Source organism: Rana temporaria, chromosome 3, assembly GCF_905171775.1.
Source record: "Rana temporaria chromosome 3, aRanTem1.1, whole genome shotgun sequence".
Taxonomy (NCBI): domain Eukaryota; kingdom Metazoa; phylum Chordata; class Amphibia; order Anura; family Ranidae; genus Rana; species Rana temporaria.
Window position 1 is genome coordinate 485,808,361 of NC_053491.1, and position 16,540 is coordinate 485,824,900.

A 16,540-nucleotide genomic window follows, 5' to 3' on the forward strand; every position below is an offset into this window, starting at 1 on the left:
ATGGGAGGAGCCTGTGACACTTATGTTCATGGGAGGAGCCTGTGACACTTATGTCAATTGGAGGAGCCTGTGACACTTATGTACATGGGAGGAGCCTGTGACACTTATGTAAATGGGGAGGGGCCTGTGGCACTTATGTACATGGGAGGAGTCTGTGATAATTATGTACATGGGAGGAGTCTGTGATAATTATGTACATGGGAGGAGCCTGTGATACTTATGTACATGGGAGGAGCCTGTGATACTTATGTACATGGGAGGAGCCTGTGATACTTATTTACATGGGAGGAGTCTGATACTTATGTACATGAGAGGAGCCTGTGATACATTTGTACATGGGAGCTGCCTGTGATACTTGTGTACATGGGAGGAGCCTGTGATACTTGTGTACATGGGAGGAGCCTGTGATACTTGTGTACATGGGAGGAGCCTGTGATACTTGTGTACATGGGAGGAGCCTGGAAAACGTATGTACATGGGAGGAGCCTGTGATACTTATGTACATGGGAGGAGCCTGTGATACTTGTGTACATGGGAGAAGCCTGTAAAACTTATGTACATGGGAGGAGCCTGTGATACTTATGTACATGGGAGGAGCCTGTAATACTTATGTACATGGGAGGAGCCTGTGATACTTGTGTACATGGGAGGAGCCTGTCATACTTGTGTACTTGGGAGGAGCATGTGATACTTGTGTACATGGGAGGAGCCTGTGATACTTGTGTACATGGGAGGAGCCTGTGATACTTGTGTACATGGGAGGAGCCTGTGATACTTGTGTACATGGGAGGAGCCTGGAAAACGTATGTACATGGGAGGAGCCTGTGATACTTATGTACATGGAAGGAGCCTGTGATACTTGTGTACATGGGAGAAGCCTGTAAAACTTATGTACATGGGAGGAGCCTGTGATACTTATATACATGGGAGGAGCCTGTGATACTTATGTACATGGGAGGAGCCTGTGATACTTGTGTACATGGGAGGAGCCTGTCATACTTGTGTACTTGGGAGGAGCATGTGATACTTGTGTACATGGGAGGAGCCTGTGATACTTGTGTACATGGGAGGAGCCTGGAAAACGTATGTACATGGGAGGAGCCTGTGATACTTATGTACATGGGAGGAGCCTGTGATACTTGTGTACATGGGAGGAGCCTGTAAAACGTATGTACATGGGAGGAGCCTGTAAAATGTATGTACATGGGAGGAGCCTGTGATACTTATGTACATGGGAGGAGCCTGTGATTCTTATGTACATGGGAGGAGCCTGTGATACTTATGTACATGGGAGGAGCCTGTGACACTTATGTGCATGGGAGGAGCCTGTGACACTTTTGTGCATGGGAGGAGCCTGTGACACATATGTACATGGGAGGAGTCTGTGACACTTATGTACATGGGAGGAGTCTGGGATACTTATGTACATGGGAGGAGCCTGTCATACTTATGTATTAATAACATTGCAAAGATTTCAAACAAACGTCTTTAGGTTGTCATTATGGGGTACTGTTTGTAGAATTTTGAGGAAAATAATGAATTGAATCCATTTTGGAATAAGGCTGTAACATAACAAAATGTGGAAAAAGTGAAGCGCTGTGAATACTTTCCGGATGCGTTTATGTTGTTGCAATAAATATCCCCTCTTCAGCCTGGGGGTACCAGGGAGCGTGGTGGTGCAGCTTGGGGAGTCGTGGGCTCTGGAAACACGGGGGCCTGAGAACACAGCGCCACCTTCTGCAGAAAGCGCTACATACACGTGTCATTTCTTTTTTTTTATGCCATAACACACAGAATATAAATGATAATTACAATAGAGATACTCACGGTAAATGAAGAGGAAGCTTATGAGGATGACCAAAGCAAGAAAGGCCAATATGAGGAGGACCCCCAGGATCAGGATCACCCGGTGCTGTGTATTCCTGGGAGCTGGAATCTCTACAGACAGAGAGGATAGTGAGTAATTCTGAGTGTATCAGACGGTATAATAATCCTCCAGAATTCTTATCTCACATAAAGACATTTTATATTCATCCCACCTCACCGTACAAACCTCTTATATTGGGTGAATATGACATTGATGTGACAATCTGCTGAATTGCGGATCATCCACTATAACTGTATATACACTATGACAAAAAATGGGGTAAACTAAAGCGCTAGCCAACAGTGAAAAATGACAGGTGCACAAACAAAATGCTGCTCAAATCTAATATGTGCTAACAACAAAACAAGGGTATAAAAGTGATGAGTGCAAACTGAACTAGTGAAAGAAAACAATGTAGCAATATTAAGTGATCACAATCTAAGATAAGAACCTCTAATGAAGTCACGTGACGTGACGCAACGCAACGCGTAAGGTTTAGATGTGACCGGAAGTGACGCGTTACCCCGGCCGTTCAACCGGAAGTGCCTATGTTTGGCGTTTTTTAACTGTTTTTCATGTAAGCAAGTTTTTAGCTTCATTAAAACCACTTGAGCTTTACATGTTTCACGATGAGAGTTTGTATTTCTTCACTCCATCTATGATTCACTCGTGGTTGTCGTGGTGAGCGTATCTTATCGTTTTGAGGACCGGGACTGCTTCCATTTACAGAGGACTCTCCAAATCCCATTCCAGTGGCCTGAGGAATTCGTTGAGGCGCATTTTCTACTGTTTGGAGGTAAGCGCTCTGTGAAATCAATTGAAAGGACTATTTTCACTGCTTGTTTTTATGGTCTTTTGTGATATATATCACAATTATAACCTCTTATCTTAGATTGTGATCACTTAATATTGCTACATTGTTTTCTTTCACTAGTTCAGTTTGCGCTCATCACTTTATTTTTGTATATACACTATATTGTCAAAAGTATTGGGAAACCCTAACCCTAACCCCCTTACCCTAACCCTAACCCCCTAACCCCTAAGAGGTCAGGACTCTGTGCAGGCCAGTAGGGTTCCTCCACCCCCAAACTCGCTCACCCATGGCTTCATGGACCTTGCACTTGGTCCAAATCATTTGGTGGAGGGGGGATTATATTTTTTCAGGGGTTGGGCTTGGCCCTTAAGTTCCAGTGAAGGGAACTCTCAAGGCATCAGCATACCAAGACATTTTGAGACCAGGACTCTGCGCAGGCCAGTCAAGTTCCTCCACCCTAAACTCACTCCTCCATGTCTTTATGGGCCTTGCTTTGTGCACTGACGCTGAGTCATGTTGGAACAGGAAGGGGCCGTCCCCAAACTGTTCCCACAAAGTTGGGGGCATGAAATTGTCCAAAATGTAAGCAAAGTCCATAAAGACATGGATAAGTGAATTTGGGGTGGAGGAACTTGACTGGCCTGATGTGGATTAGAAGGGCTGGCTCGCAGTTGCTCTAATTCATCCCAGTGTTCTATCGGGTTGAGGTCAGGACTCAAGTTCCTCCACCCCAAACTCACTCATCCATGTCTTTATGGACCTTGCTTTGTGCACTGGTACAACTCATTTGGTGGAGGGGGGAGTTATGGTGTGGGGTTGTTTTTCAGGGGTTGGGTTTGGCCCCTTAGTTCCACTGAAGGGAACTCTTAAGGCATCACCATACCAACAATTTTGGACAATTTCCTGGTCCCAACTTTGTGGGAAGAGTTTGGGGACAGCCCCTTCCTGTTTCAACATGACTGCCCTCCAGTGCACAAAGCAGTCTCCACTCTAATTCATCCCAAAGGTGTTCTATCGGGTTGGGGTCAGGACTCTGTGCAGGCCAGTCAAGTTCCTCCACCCCAAACTCGCTCATCCATGTCTTTATGGACCTTGCTTTGTGAACTGGTCCCAATCATTTGGTGGAGGGGGGGTTATGGTGCGGGGTTGTTTTTCAGCGGTTGGGCTTGGTCCCTCAGGGGCTGGGCTTGGCCCCCTTAGTTCCAGTGAAGGGAACTCTTAAGGCGTGAGTATAACAAGACATTTTGGACAATTTCATGCTCCCAACTTTGTGGGAACAGTTTGGGGACGGCCCCTTCTTGTTCCAACATGACTGCCCACCAGTGCACAAAGCAAGGTCCATAAAGACATGGATGAGCGAGTTTGGGTTGGAGGAACTTGACTGGCCTGCACAGAGTCCTGACCTCACAAATGCTCTTCTCTGGAAGAACGGTCAAACATTCCCATAGACACACTCCTAAACCTTGTGGACGGCCTTCCCAGAAGAGTTGAAGGTGTTATAGCTGCAAAGGGCGGGGCCAACTCAATATTGAACCCTATGGGCTAAGACTAGGATGCCATTAAAGTTCATGTGTGTGTAAAGGCAGGCGTCCCAATACTTTTAGCAATAATTAGCTGGATTCATGTACAGTTACGACGGCGTTTAAGCGTATGCTCAAACTGAGATACGCTTAATTGTTGCTAAGATACGACCGGCGTAAGTCTCCAACGCCGTCGTATCTTAGCTGCCTATTTACGCTGGCCGCTAGGGGCGTTTACGACCTAGAATATATAAATCAGAAAGATACGCCTATTCACAAACGTACGCACGCCCGTCGCAGTAAAGATACGCCGTTTACGTAAGGCGTAAAGATAAACCACCAAAAAGATGGCACAGCCAATGTTAAGTATGGACGTCGGCACAGCGTCGTATTTTTCACGTTTTACGTCGTTTGCGCAAGTCGTTTCAGAATAGGGCTGGGTGTAATTTACGTCCACGTCGAAAAGCATTGACTATTTGCGACGTGATTTGGAGCATGCACACTGGGATACGTCCACGGACGGCGCATGCGCCGTTCGTTCGAAGCGTCATTTACGTGAGGTCACTAATAATTTCCATAAAACGCGCCCACCTCTTCCACATTTGAATTAGGTGGGCTTACGCCGGCCAATTTGCGCTACGCCGCCGCAACTTACGGAGCAAGTGCTTTGTGAATACTGCACTTGCCTCTGTAAATTGCGGCGGCGTAACGTAAATAACATATGTTACGCCCGCACAAAGTTAAGCCGCCGTATGTGAATCTACCTAATAGTGTATATATATATATATATCACATCCTATTATATAATATACATTGGCACGGATTCACATACATCGGCGCATAGATATGCCACCGTAGCGTATCTCTTTTACGCTACGCCGACGCAATGCTGAGAGGCAAGCATGGAATTCACATAGCAAATTCTCCCAACGTTGCCCCGGCGTAACGTAAATTCGTAGGCGTAAGCCGGCCAAATTCAAAGTTGGTGGAAGTGGGCGTGCTCCATTTAAATGAAGCGTGACCCCATGCAAATGATGGGCCGCACGAACGGCGCATGCGCCGTCCCGTGGACGCATCCCAGTGCGCATGCCCAGAATCACGTCGAAAATACTCCCTAAGAAACGTCGAATCACTCCCTACGACGTGAACGTAACCTACGCCCAGCCCTATTCACGTACTAACACGTAAACAACGTAAAATACGACGGCTGTTCCCTGGTCCATACCTTTGCATGAGTTGCGCCTCATAGATGGGGAATAACTATACGCCGGACGTACGACTTACGTAAACCGCGTATATATTAATGCGCCAGGCGCAAGTACGTTCGTGAATCGGCGTATCTCCATCATTTGCATATTCAGGGCCAGATTCACAAAGAGATACGACGGTGTATTATCTACAGATATCTACAGATACACCATCGTATCTCTGACGTAAACTGGTCCTATCTATGCGCCTGATTCATAGAATCAGTTACGCATAGATAGGGCTAAGATCTGACAGTGTTACACTGTGTTACACTGTCGGATCTTTTTTTCAATTTAAAAATGGCGCCGGGGGCGTTCCCGCTGATTTACGATAAATAATATGTAAATCAGCGAGATACGCAAATTCACGAACCTACGCGGACCCGTCGCAGTGTTCTTACGTCGTTTCCGTAGCGGTTTTCCCGTCGTATACTTACCCCTGTTTTTAGCAGGCGCAGCCAATGTTAAGTATAGCTGGCGTTCCCGCGTCGAATTTGAATTTTCCAACGTTGTTTGCGTACGCCGATTCACTTTTACGCGCGTCGCAAGTCCCGCTCACGTCGAAACCACTGACGTTCTAGTGACGTCAGTGGGAGCAATGCACGCCGGGAAATTTCGCGGACGGCGCCTGCGCATTTAAATCGGCGCGGGAACGCGCCTGATTTAAATAGTACACTCCCCTAGCCGCGGAATTAGAATTCCGCCGGGGGATTTAGGATCCGCCGTCGCAAGTTTGGAGGTAAGTTGTTTGTGAATTAGCCACTTGCCTCCTAAACTTGCGGGAGCGGATCTTAATTCACGTAGATCGAGCGGATCTATAGATCCGCTGAGCTACGTGAATCTGGCCCTCAAATCGTAAATCAATGGGAGCGCCCCTTGCGGCCAGTGTAAATATGCGCCCATGATACGACGGCGTAGGAAACTTACGTCGGTCGTAGGAAGCCTATTTTCAGGCGTATCTAGTTCTGTGGGCACGGCGCACAGATACGACGGCGCACATTTACACGTACGCGGCGTATCTCGAGATACGCCGGCGTAAGTGCTACATGAATCCGGCCCATTGTATTTAGGTGTGAAATTTATACTAAAGCATGGCAACCAATGAGATTCTGGCTTTCATTACCTCTATACAGATATAATAAGAGGTGATATCTGATTGGTTGCTCTGGTTTATAGATCCAGTAGATCAGTATTAGTAGACATGGGTCCCATAAATGGAGACTCGGGTCCTCAGCTGTCTATAATGGATGAAGAGGACACCCCTCATTATAATAACTTACCTTTGGCTTTTTCTGTATTCTTCTTATTCGTCGTCTGTAAATCAATTATATTGACATATGTATTTTCCTTAGAAGATTGCCCTGAAGATTAACATAGACCATCATATAATTAGATCCCAGGGAGGATATTTAGGCAATGCGATCTAATGTACAGTAATGGAATAGAATATAATAATACTAGAAAAGCTACAATTTCTGGGGAAATTCTGAAGTGTTCTTGCCTCCTCAGGTAGCCTACAACTGGAGTGGCTTGAGTAACTGTGGAAACTGTTAAAGAAGTGAGAATAGTTATTGTGAAGGATGCTTCAGTAAATTCTCCCTGCTAAGTAATATGGGGCCAGATTCTATAGATCCGCTCGATCTACGTGAATTAAGATCCGCTCCCGCAAGTTTAGGAGGCAAGTGGCTAATTCACAAACCACTTACCTCCAAACTTGCGACGGCGGATCCTAAATCCCCCAGCGGAATTCAAATTCCGCGGCTAGGGGAGTGTCATATTTAAATCAGGCGCGTTCCCGCGCCGATTTAAATGCGCAGGCGCCGTCCGCGAAATTTCCCGGCGTGCATTGCTCCCACTGACGTCGCTAGGACGTCAGTGGTTGCGACGCTTACGTAAACGACGTCCGTCCGTATTCGAGAACGACTTACGCAAACGACGTTAAAAAATTCAAATTCGACGCGGGAACGCCGGCTATACTTAACATTGGCTGCGCCTGATAAAAGAAAGGGTAAGTATACGACTGGTACGCCGCTACGGAAACGTCGTAAGAAGACTGCGTCGGGTCCGAGTACGTTCGTGAATTTGCGTCTCTCGCTGATTTACATATTATTTCTTGTAAATCAGCGGGAACGCCCCCGGCGCCATTTTTAAATTTAAAAATAGATTCGACAGTGTAACACAGTGTAACACTGTCGGATCTAGCCCTATCTATGCGTATCTGATTCTACGAATCAGGCGCATAGATAGGACCAGTGTAAGTCAGAGATACGATGGTGTGTCTGTAGATAATACACCGTCGTATCTCTTTGTGAATCTGGCCCATCGTGTGTAACAGGAGATTTCAGGTATGACTCACTCCTCGGCTAACAGGCTGTTGATATGGTAATGACCCTTCCTCAGCCAGTCCTATTTCAAAGGGTAAATGGTCTATTGTGTGTGTGAAGGAGCCCTGTGTTTACTGTTTACTGTTATTAGATAAGTGGCTCATGTTAATTACTCTGATTGCTTCATTGTGGTAATCATCCCTTCTATATGCGGGTCCAAGCTGTCTAGATAATGTATTCTGTACAACTAGTAATTAACGTCACTGATGTCATTATCTAAAGAAATGTGTCTGGCAGGTTCGGTGCCAGAGGGTCTAGAGACTGATTAGTTCAAGGAGATATCATTGTTTCCAAGGATCTGTATTGAAGACCCCCCACTGTGTGAGGGGGGGGGGCGGAGATTGTCATTGTAACAGCTTGTAACCTGCATATAACCAGCTGAATGCTGCCATTAAAGTGTGTCTTGTTCCAGCAGTAAGCGCTGACTCGCGCTGACTTGGGGTGATTCCAGAAATGTTCCTCCTCGTGGAATATTGGGTGATGCTCTTTATGGAAGAAGGGAATATTTGACGGGGATATTCTAATTCCGTCACAGTTATAAAAGTAGGAATGTTTTTTTTTTTCAAATATGATTTTTTTTTAACCACTTCAATACTGCACGCCATCATATGACGTCCAAACAGGGGATCTGTTATCCCGGATGGACGTCATATGACATCCTGTAGTTTGTTCAGTGATATCTGAATGATGCCTGCACCCACAATAAGAACGATCATAGCGTTCCGCCGCTTGATCGTTCTTATAGGCGGTGGGAGGGGACATCCCCCCCTCCCGCCGCCATCCGGTGCTTCTCCGGGCTCCCCTGTGCCATCGGGAGCCCGGAGAGATGATCGCCGTCCGCCGGATGTGAATCATAGAGATGACTGGTGACCAGATGGTCACCGGTCATCTCTATGACCGTCGGAGGCCCGGGCGCGATGTGATAATGTCACGCCCGGGTACCCATAAGTAAACAAACCGCAATTGCGGCTAGTAAGAATGAGATCTGTGATTTTTTTTTCACGATCTCATTCTTTCCAGCCTGGAGGAGAGATGTGGGGTCTTATTGACCACCCCGCATCTCTCCTTAAAGAGGACCTGTCACACACTATTCCTATTACAAGGGATGTTTACATTCCTTCTAATAGGAATAAAAACGATCGAAAAAAAAATGTAAAAATAAATAAATACGTAAAATAAATCAAAACAATAAAATAAAACGCCCCTGTCCCCGGTAGATCGCGCTCAGAAGCGAACCCACACGTAAGTCCCGCCCACGTATGTAAACGTTGTTCAAACCACACATGTGAGGTGTTGCCGCGTGCGTTAGAGCGCGTGCAACAATTCTAGCACCAGACCTTGTCTAACTCTAAACTGGTAACCTGTAAAAAAAATTAAAGCGTCGCCTATGGAGATTTTTAAGTAACAAAGTTTGGCGCCATTCCATGAGTGTGCGCAATTTTAAAGCATGACATGTTAGGTATCTATTTACTCGGCGTAACATCATCTTTCATATTTTACAAAATAATTGGGCTAACTTTACTGTGTTGTTATTTTTTAATTCATGAAACCATTTTTTTTCCCAAAAAAGGGCGTTTGAAAAATGATTGCGCAAATACAGTACAAGATAAAAAAGTTGTAATGACCGCCATTTTATTTCCTAGGGTGTCTGCTAAAAAAAACATATATAATGTTTGGGGGTTCTGAGTAATTTTCTAGCAAAAGAATGATGATTTGTACATGTAGGAGAGAAGTGCCAGAATAGGCCCGGTATAGAGGTGGGTTTTAAAGCCCGGTATTGAAGTGGTTAAAAAATTAAATTTTTTTCAAAAATTATTTTTTTCTCAAAATGTTTTTTTTTATAAACTAAAAGATATCAAACTGAAAGATATAGCCGGATAGCTGAATATTCTGTGAACATGTTAAAGGAGCTGAAACTTTTGGGAGCGGAAAATTTTAAGGATTTGAAGCATGCTCTCATTGACTTCAATGTTAAAAAAAAGTGTTAAAAAGCTTAATATTTTAAAAGTTATAAATAGTAGAAAAAAAAGTTGAAGGAGTCCCATCATTAGCTGAAAGAGCTGAACTTTTTAAAAGTTGAATGGTTTTAATAGCTGAAAGTATGCAGAAGTTACGCAGAGTGGTGTGAGTCGCAAACAAATGGTCATATTGTGAAAACTATCAGGACTATGGCTTAGCCGTGGACATGTGTGGTGGCAGCAGGGATAGCTGAACGTTGATATACGATTTGTGTAGGTTGGCTTGAAAATGAGGGAGTGGTGGCAGTTTTTTCATCTTTTTCATCTTTTGTCAGGAAATTCCGGTGGTCAAGAACACGGAGACGTACAACACTACGACGAGCCGAGACAAATGAAGTACCATGATTCCGAGCATGCATCAAATTGATTCCGAGCATGCGCAGCACTTTTGTGCGTTGGAAATGGCTACACACGGTCAGAATTTCGGACAAGAACTTTTGCCGTCGGAAAAATAGAGAACCTGCTCTCAATCATTTATTGACAGAAATTCCGACAGCAAATGTCCGATGGAGCTTACACGCGGTCGGAAAATATCAGATGAAAAACTCACATCAAACATTTGTTGTGGAAAATTCCAACCATGTGTACGCGGCATTACTCTCAATTGTGGACCACGCAGATGAGAAGTGGTCAACAGCACTCAATTCAACATCAACTACGATCAGAATACCCAAACGGCCTCCTGATAGCTTTGAATCTTCTGAATTGGACACTCCACCAAAGGGGGCACCAAACCATGAAAAGTTTAGGAGGCAGAACCCAAAATGCCTCATTGTGTAGTATTAAAAGCAATTCAACATTTATTTAGCCACACCAGAATACTCACAAGCAATAAAGATAAAAGCAGCATGTCAATCCAAACAATAGGAGCGTTTCTAACCAACAAGATGGCCTGCAATCCCCGTGAGTGGCAACATCACATGTCCAAGCTCCACCCAACGCGTTTTGTCATGAATCAACATAATCAGGGGCGTGGTCACCAGTCCACACAGCACTTTATATAGGATGGAGGCTGGATATGACGGCCCTCCACCTGAATTGCGCTCCAGGGTCCATAAGATCCTAAGTACCCGGAAACCGGAAATAACACCAGGACCGGAGCGATCAACATTACATATGAAACCGGAACTGGAAATTTAAAGACAGTCCTGATCGGATAACAAACAAAACGGCTTAATTTGGATCAAAAAGTGAACCATATAAATGATAAAAAACAAAAATGTAAAAATTGAATCCAATGTAAAAAAGGGGCCTTAATGTTTAATTGTAATAAGCCCAAAAGACCCCATCTGCCCATACTGTTAACCACTTAAGACCCGGACCTTTAAGCAGCTAAAGGACCCGGTCAGGTTTTGCGATTCGGCACTGCGTCGCTTTAACAGACAATTGCGCGGTCGTGCGACGTGGCTCCCAAACAAAATTGGCGTCCTTTTTTCCCCCACAAATAGAGCTTTCTTTTGGTGGTATTTGATCACCTCTGCGTTTATCGGTTGGTTTGCGCAAAATTTATAGCATTTACAAAATAGGGGATAGTTTTATTGCATTTTTATTAGTTTTTTTTTTACTACTAATGGTGGCGATCAGCGATTTTTTTCGTGACTGCGACATTATGGCGGACACTTCGGACAATTTTGACACATTTTTGGGACCATTGTCATTTTCACAGCAAAAAATGCATTTAAAATGCATTGTTTACTGTGAAAATGACAGTTGCAGTTTGGGAGTTAACCACAAGGGGGCACTGAAGGGGTTATGTATGACCTAATATGTGTTTCTAACTGTAGGGGGTGTGGCTGTAGGTGTGACGTCATTGATTGTGTATCCCTATAAAAGGGAACACACGATCGATGACGGCGCCACACTGAAGAATGAGGAAGCTGTGTTTACACACAGCTCTCCCCGTTCTTTAGCTCCGGGGACCGATCGCGGGACTCCAGCGGTCCTGGTCACGGATCTTGGGACAGGGCCACGGGCGCGCGCCGCGACCCACGGCTGGGCACTAGCAGAGGACGTACCTGTACGTGCATGTGCCCAGCCGTGCCATTCTGCCGACGTAAATGTGCAGGAGGCGGTCCTTAAGCGGTTAATCGAGGAATAATGGCACCATCTTAGAAAAGTTCATTATTAGCTAAAAAGTATGGCCCAGATTCTCATACATTAGCGCTGCTCCTGGGCAGCGTAATATATGAGCTCTACGTTTCACCGCCGCAGGTCTACAGGTTTAAATCCTGATTCTCAGAACACTTACCTGTAAACTTGCGGCGGTGTATCGTTAGATTGCTCGGCGCAAGCCCGCCCAATTCAAATGGGGCGGGCACCATTTAAATTAGGCGCGCTCCCGCGCCGATCGTAATGCGCATGCTCCGTCGGGTAAATTACCCGACGTGCATTGCGCTAAATGACGTCTCACAGACGTCATTTGTTTTGACTGTAACGTAAATGGCGTCCAGCGCCATTCACGGACAACTTACGCAAACGACGTTAAATTTTCAAATTTCGACGCGGGATCGACGGCCATACTTAACATTGAGTACGCCACCTAGGGGGCATCTTAATATTTACGCCGCGTATCGCTTACGGAAACGACGTTAAAACACTACGGCGGGCAAGCGTACGTTAGAGAATCGGCGTGACTAGTCATTTGCATATTCTACGCTGAACGCCACCTAGCGGTCAGCGTAAATATTGCAGCCTAAGATACAATGGCGCAAGCCGTCGTATCTTAGGCATGTTTAAGTGTATCTCAGTTTGAGAATACACTTAAACATAGGATCGGACTTACATCGGCGTATCTGCTGATACGCCTACGTAACTTGTTTAAGAATATGGCCCAAGGTCCTTAACCTGCATATTGGTCCGGGTCTTAAGTGGTTAAGGCATAGAAATTGGCTTTTCAGATTTATGATGACAACTATTCATCCCAATAAAGCTGTTGCGTCAGTATCCTTAAAACGGAGTTCCACTGAAAAACAAAAAAATGTAAGGTCAGCAGCTACGAATACTGCAGCTGCTGACTTTTAATCTATGGACATTTACCTGTCCTGGGCAACCGCGATGTTGGCAACCAAAGCCAATCTGTCCCTCGGCTCTCGGGTGGAGGCACCGACATCTTCGGTAAGGGAATCAGGAAGTGAAGCCTTGCGGCTTCACTACCTGGTTCCCTACTGCACATGCACGAGTCGTGCTGCATGATCCCACTGGTCCCTGCTGTCTTCTTGGACCTGTGTGTCTCCCAGAAGACAGCGGGGGGGGGGGGGGGTGACGGAGGTGGCGCTGGACGTGGCGTAGGTTACCACGGCGACCTATACCCGGAAGTTGGAGAAACTACCTGGATTACAGAGGTATCTGCTCCCTCCTTCCCCTGAAAGGTGCCAAATGTGACACCGCAAGGGGGGAGGATTACGAAAAGCGGAGCTTCCATTTTTGGGTGGAACTCCGCTTCAAAGAACATAGCGGTAGCCAACTTATTGTCCAGAACCCTGATTTTTTGATCAAGAAAATGTCTTTGCTCCCTACTGGCCTCATGCTGAAAGACAATCCCGGCTTAAGATACTACTTGGGATAGACTGTTGTGCCTATGACTGTTTGCTAAGGAATATCATAAAGGGACATCTACTCTCAAATTACCTGAGCTATATTTGCCTCTCATATGCAATTATTAGTTGTCTTAACAACTCCTACTTACTACGTGCTTGACATAAGTGTAAATTTCCTATGGGCCTTGCCCTGACTTGCTGAACATGTTCTCGCTAACTTTTCTATGGTAAGGGTTGGTGGCATTTCATACCAACTCCCTTAGTGGCCTAATACATCCCTATGGGGCAGATCCACATACCTACACTGCACCCGGCGCAGATGTAAGATACGCTACACCGCTGTAATTTACTTGGCTTTGGTTTGAATCCGGCGGCGTAGTGTATCTCTCGCGGCGTAACGGCGCAGAATTCAAATTGGGCGGGTAGGGGGCGTGTTTCATTTAAATGAAGCGCGTCCCCGCGCCGAATGAACTGCGCATTTGCCGTCCGTAAAAACTCCCAGGGTGCATTGCTCCAAATGATGTCGCAAGGACGTCATTGTTTTCAACGTGAACGTAAATGGCGGCCAGCCCCATTCACGGACGACTTACGCAAACGACGTAAAATTAGACGCGGGAACGACGGCCATACTTAACATTGAGTACGCCATCATATAGCAGCTTTAACTATACGCCGGAAAAAGCTGAACGGAAACGACGTTAAAAAATGCGACGGCCGGTCGTACGTTCGTGGATCGTCGGAAATAGCTAATTTGCATACTCGACGCGGATTACGACGGGAACGCCACCTAGCGGACGCCGGAAATTGAACGTAAATGGCGTCCAGCCCTATTCACGGACGACTTACGCAAACGACGTAAAATTAGACGCGGGAACGACGGCCATACTTAACATTGAGTACGCCATCATATAGCAGCTTTAACTATAAGCCGGAAAAAGCCGAACGGAAACGACGTTAAAAAATGCGACGGCCGGTCGTACGTTCGTGGATCGTCGGAAATAGCTAATTTGCATACTCGACGCGGATTACGACGGGAACGCCACCTAGCGGACGCCGGAAATTGCATCTAACATCCGACGGCGTACGAAGACGTACGCCTGTCGGATCTAACACAGATGCCGTCGTATCTTGTTTTGTGGATACCAAAACAAAGATACGACGCGCAAAATTTGAAATTACGTGGCGTATCAAGAGATACGCCGCGTAATTTCTTTGAGGATCTGCCCCTCAATGTTTAAGTGATATGATGTAGAGAACCCCCAAACTCCTGTTTGCTTGGAGTGACGCCTGGGGTCCCGTACTGATAATCACTTGCATATAGGGGTGCATTGTAATCTTTAAAGTATATACTATAACTTTAAACGCTAAGCTCTGGTCGCATGTTGTAAGGCGTCCATCCTTAGTAGCTCAACGCCTATCTTTATGTGAGAGAGAGATGATGTAGTGAACCCCCCAAACTCCTGTTTGTGTGGAGTGACGCCTGGGGGTCCAATACTGAATTCTCACATAAAGAAGAGCATTGAAATCCTAGCTAACCGCAGTTGTGGTTCACTCACGTTCACCAGAGCTGTTACAATAGGAGAGGACTTCCTGCCTTCTTGCCAGTGTCCAATCACCTGTAGATGGCACCAGGCCTGTCGCTACAGGACAGGCAAAACAAACAATTGCTTGGGGCCCCCGAGCTGGTCTGGGGCCCCCAACTTCCCCTTCCCAGGCTGTAGCGTGGCCGAGCTCCTCCTCCTGCCTCCTGGAGTCCTGTCATTCCGGTGCAGTGTCATATTCTGCTGCCTATCTCAGAATGCTCCGGAAGTTCCGTGGCGGCGAACTGCGCATGCGTAATGCGTTCCAACGGCAAATGTGATGCGTTCCAGGGTATTCACGACACTACCCTTCAGTGAACCATCACAATTTGTCACGGAAGTGACGTATTACCATACACGGAGCGGGGGGAGAGAGAGAGACCCATTCACAGCGAGAGAGAAATAGAGATATAGAGATAGTGAGATATATTCAGAGCGAGAGAGGGATCGTCTACATACATGTTATATAACGGAAGTAATGCACATAGGGGAGGTAATCCCCTCCCTGAGCCCCGGTTCTCTCTCAGTATCTCTCTATCTGTATCCCTCTCTCGCTCTGAATGTATCTACGTATCTCTATATGTCTATTTCTGTGTCGCTCTGAATGGGTCTCGCTCTCTGTCCCCCCCGCTCCGTCTATGGTAATACGTCACTTCCGTGACAAATTGTGATGGGTTCACTGAAGGGTAGTGTCGTGAAGACCCTGGAACACATCACATTTGGCGTTGGAACGCATTGCGCATGCGCAGTTCGCCGCCACGTGACTTAGGCAGCATTCTGTGATAGGGAGCAAACGGTGACACTACACCGGCCAGGTTCCACACGTGGTACAGGAGATTCAGTTTCCTGTTCCCAGCCAGACTAACAGGAAGTGCACACTGAGTGCTCACTTCCTTTCCGTCCAGCCGGGAACACAGGAAACTGAATCTCCTGTACCGCACGGTACCCGGCCCAGGCACTATCTGATAAGGGACTGGGGACCCATAATGATAGAACACCAGACTGACAGGAGGAAGAGGAGCTCGGCCGCGCTACAGCGGCAGCCTACAGGGAAGAAGGGGAGGTGAGAATAGAGAAACATAGGGGCTGGGGGGGAGTAAGAACAGGGGTGTAAAAAATTTGTCACGCGCTGACGTAGGCTTTGCGTCCGGGAGGGGGGGTGCTTGGGGGCCCTCCCATTTTGCTTGGGGCCCCCAAATTCCTTCAAACGGCCCTGGATGGCACATAACCCTGTGAGTAAGGAATAATAGAGCAGCCGTCCTCTAAGGTCCCGTTATGTACCCCCCCCCCCAAAAAAAAAATCGTTTTTACATGTAAGTAAGGAATACCGTATTTATCGGCGTATACCGCGCACTTTTTTGCCCTGAAAATCAGGGCAAAATCGCGTGTGCGCGATATACGCCGATACCCGCTTCCCGCGCCGAGTTTGAACCACTGCGCCGGCATATACCGAGCGCAGTACACTCGGGTATAATCGGGCAGGCTCGGCTCCTCTCGCGGTCACGTCTTGGACGTACAGGACGCACAGGACGTGACCGCGATAGGAGCCGAGCCTGCCCGACTATACCCGAGAG

General features: G+C 46.5%; 1 protein-coding gene across 1 annotated transcript in view; it reads right to left on the reverse strand.

Annotated features, from left to right (window-relative positions):
* Positions 1-1,986, reverse strand: part of LOC120933738 (C-type lectin domain family 10 member A-like) — a 41,796-nt gene extending 39,810 nt beyond the window's left edge. Inside the window, exon 1 of the mRNA XM_040347108.1 lies at positions 1,828-1,986. The gene's annotated coding sequence lies outside the window, so the exon portion shown is untranslated. The remainder of the gene's footprint in view (positions 1-1,827) is intronic.
* Positions 1,987-16,540: the final 14,554 nt, after the last annotated feature.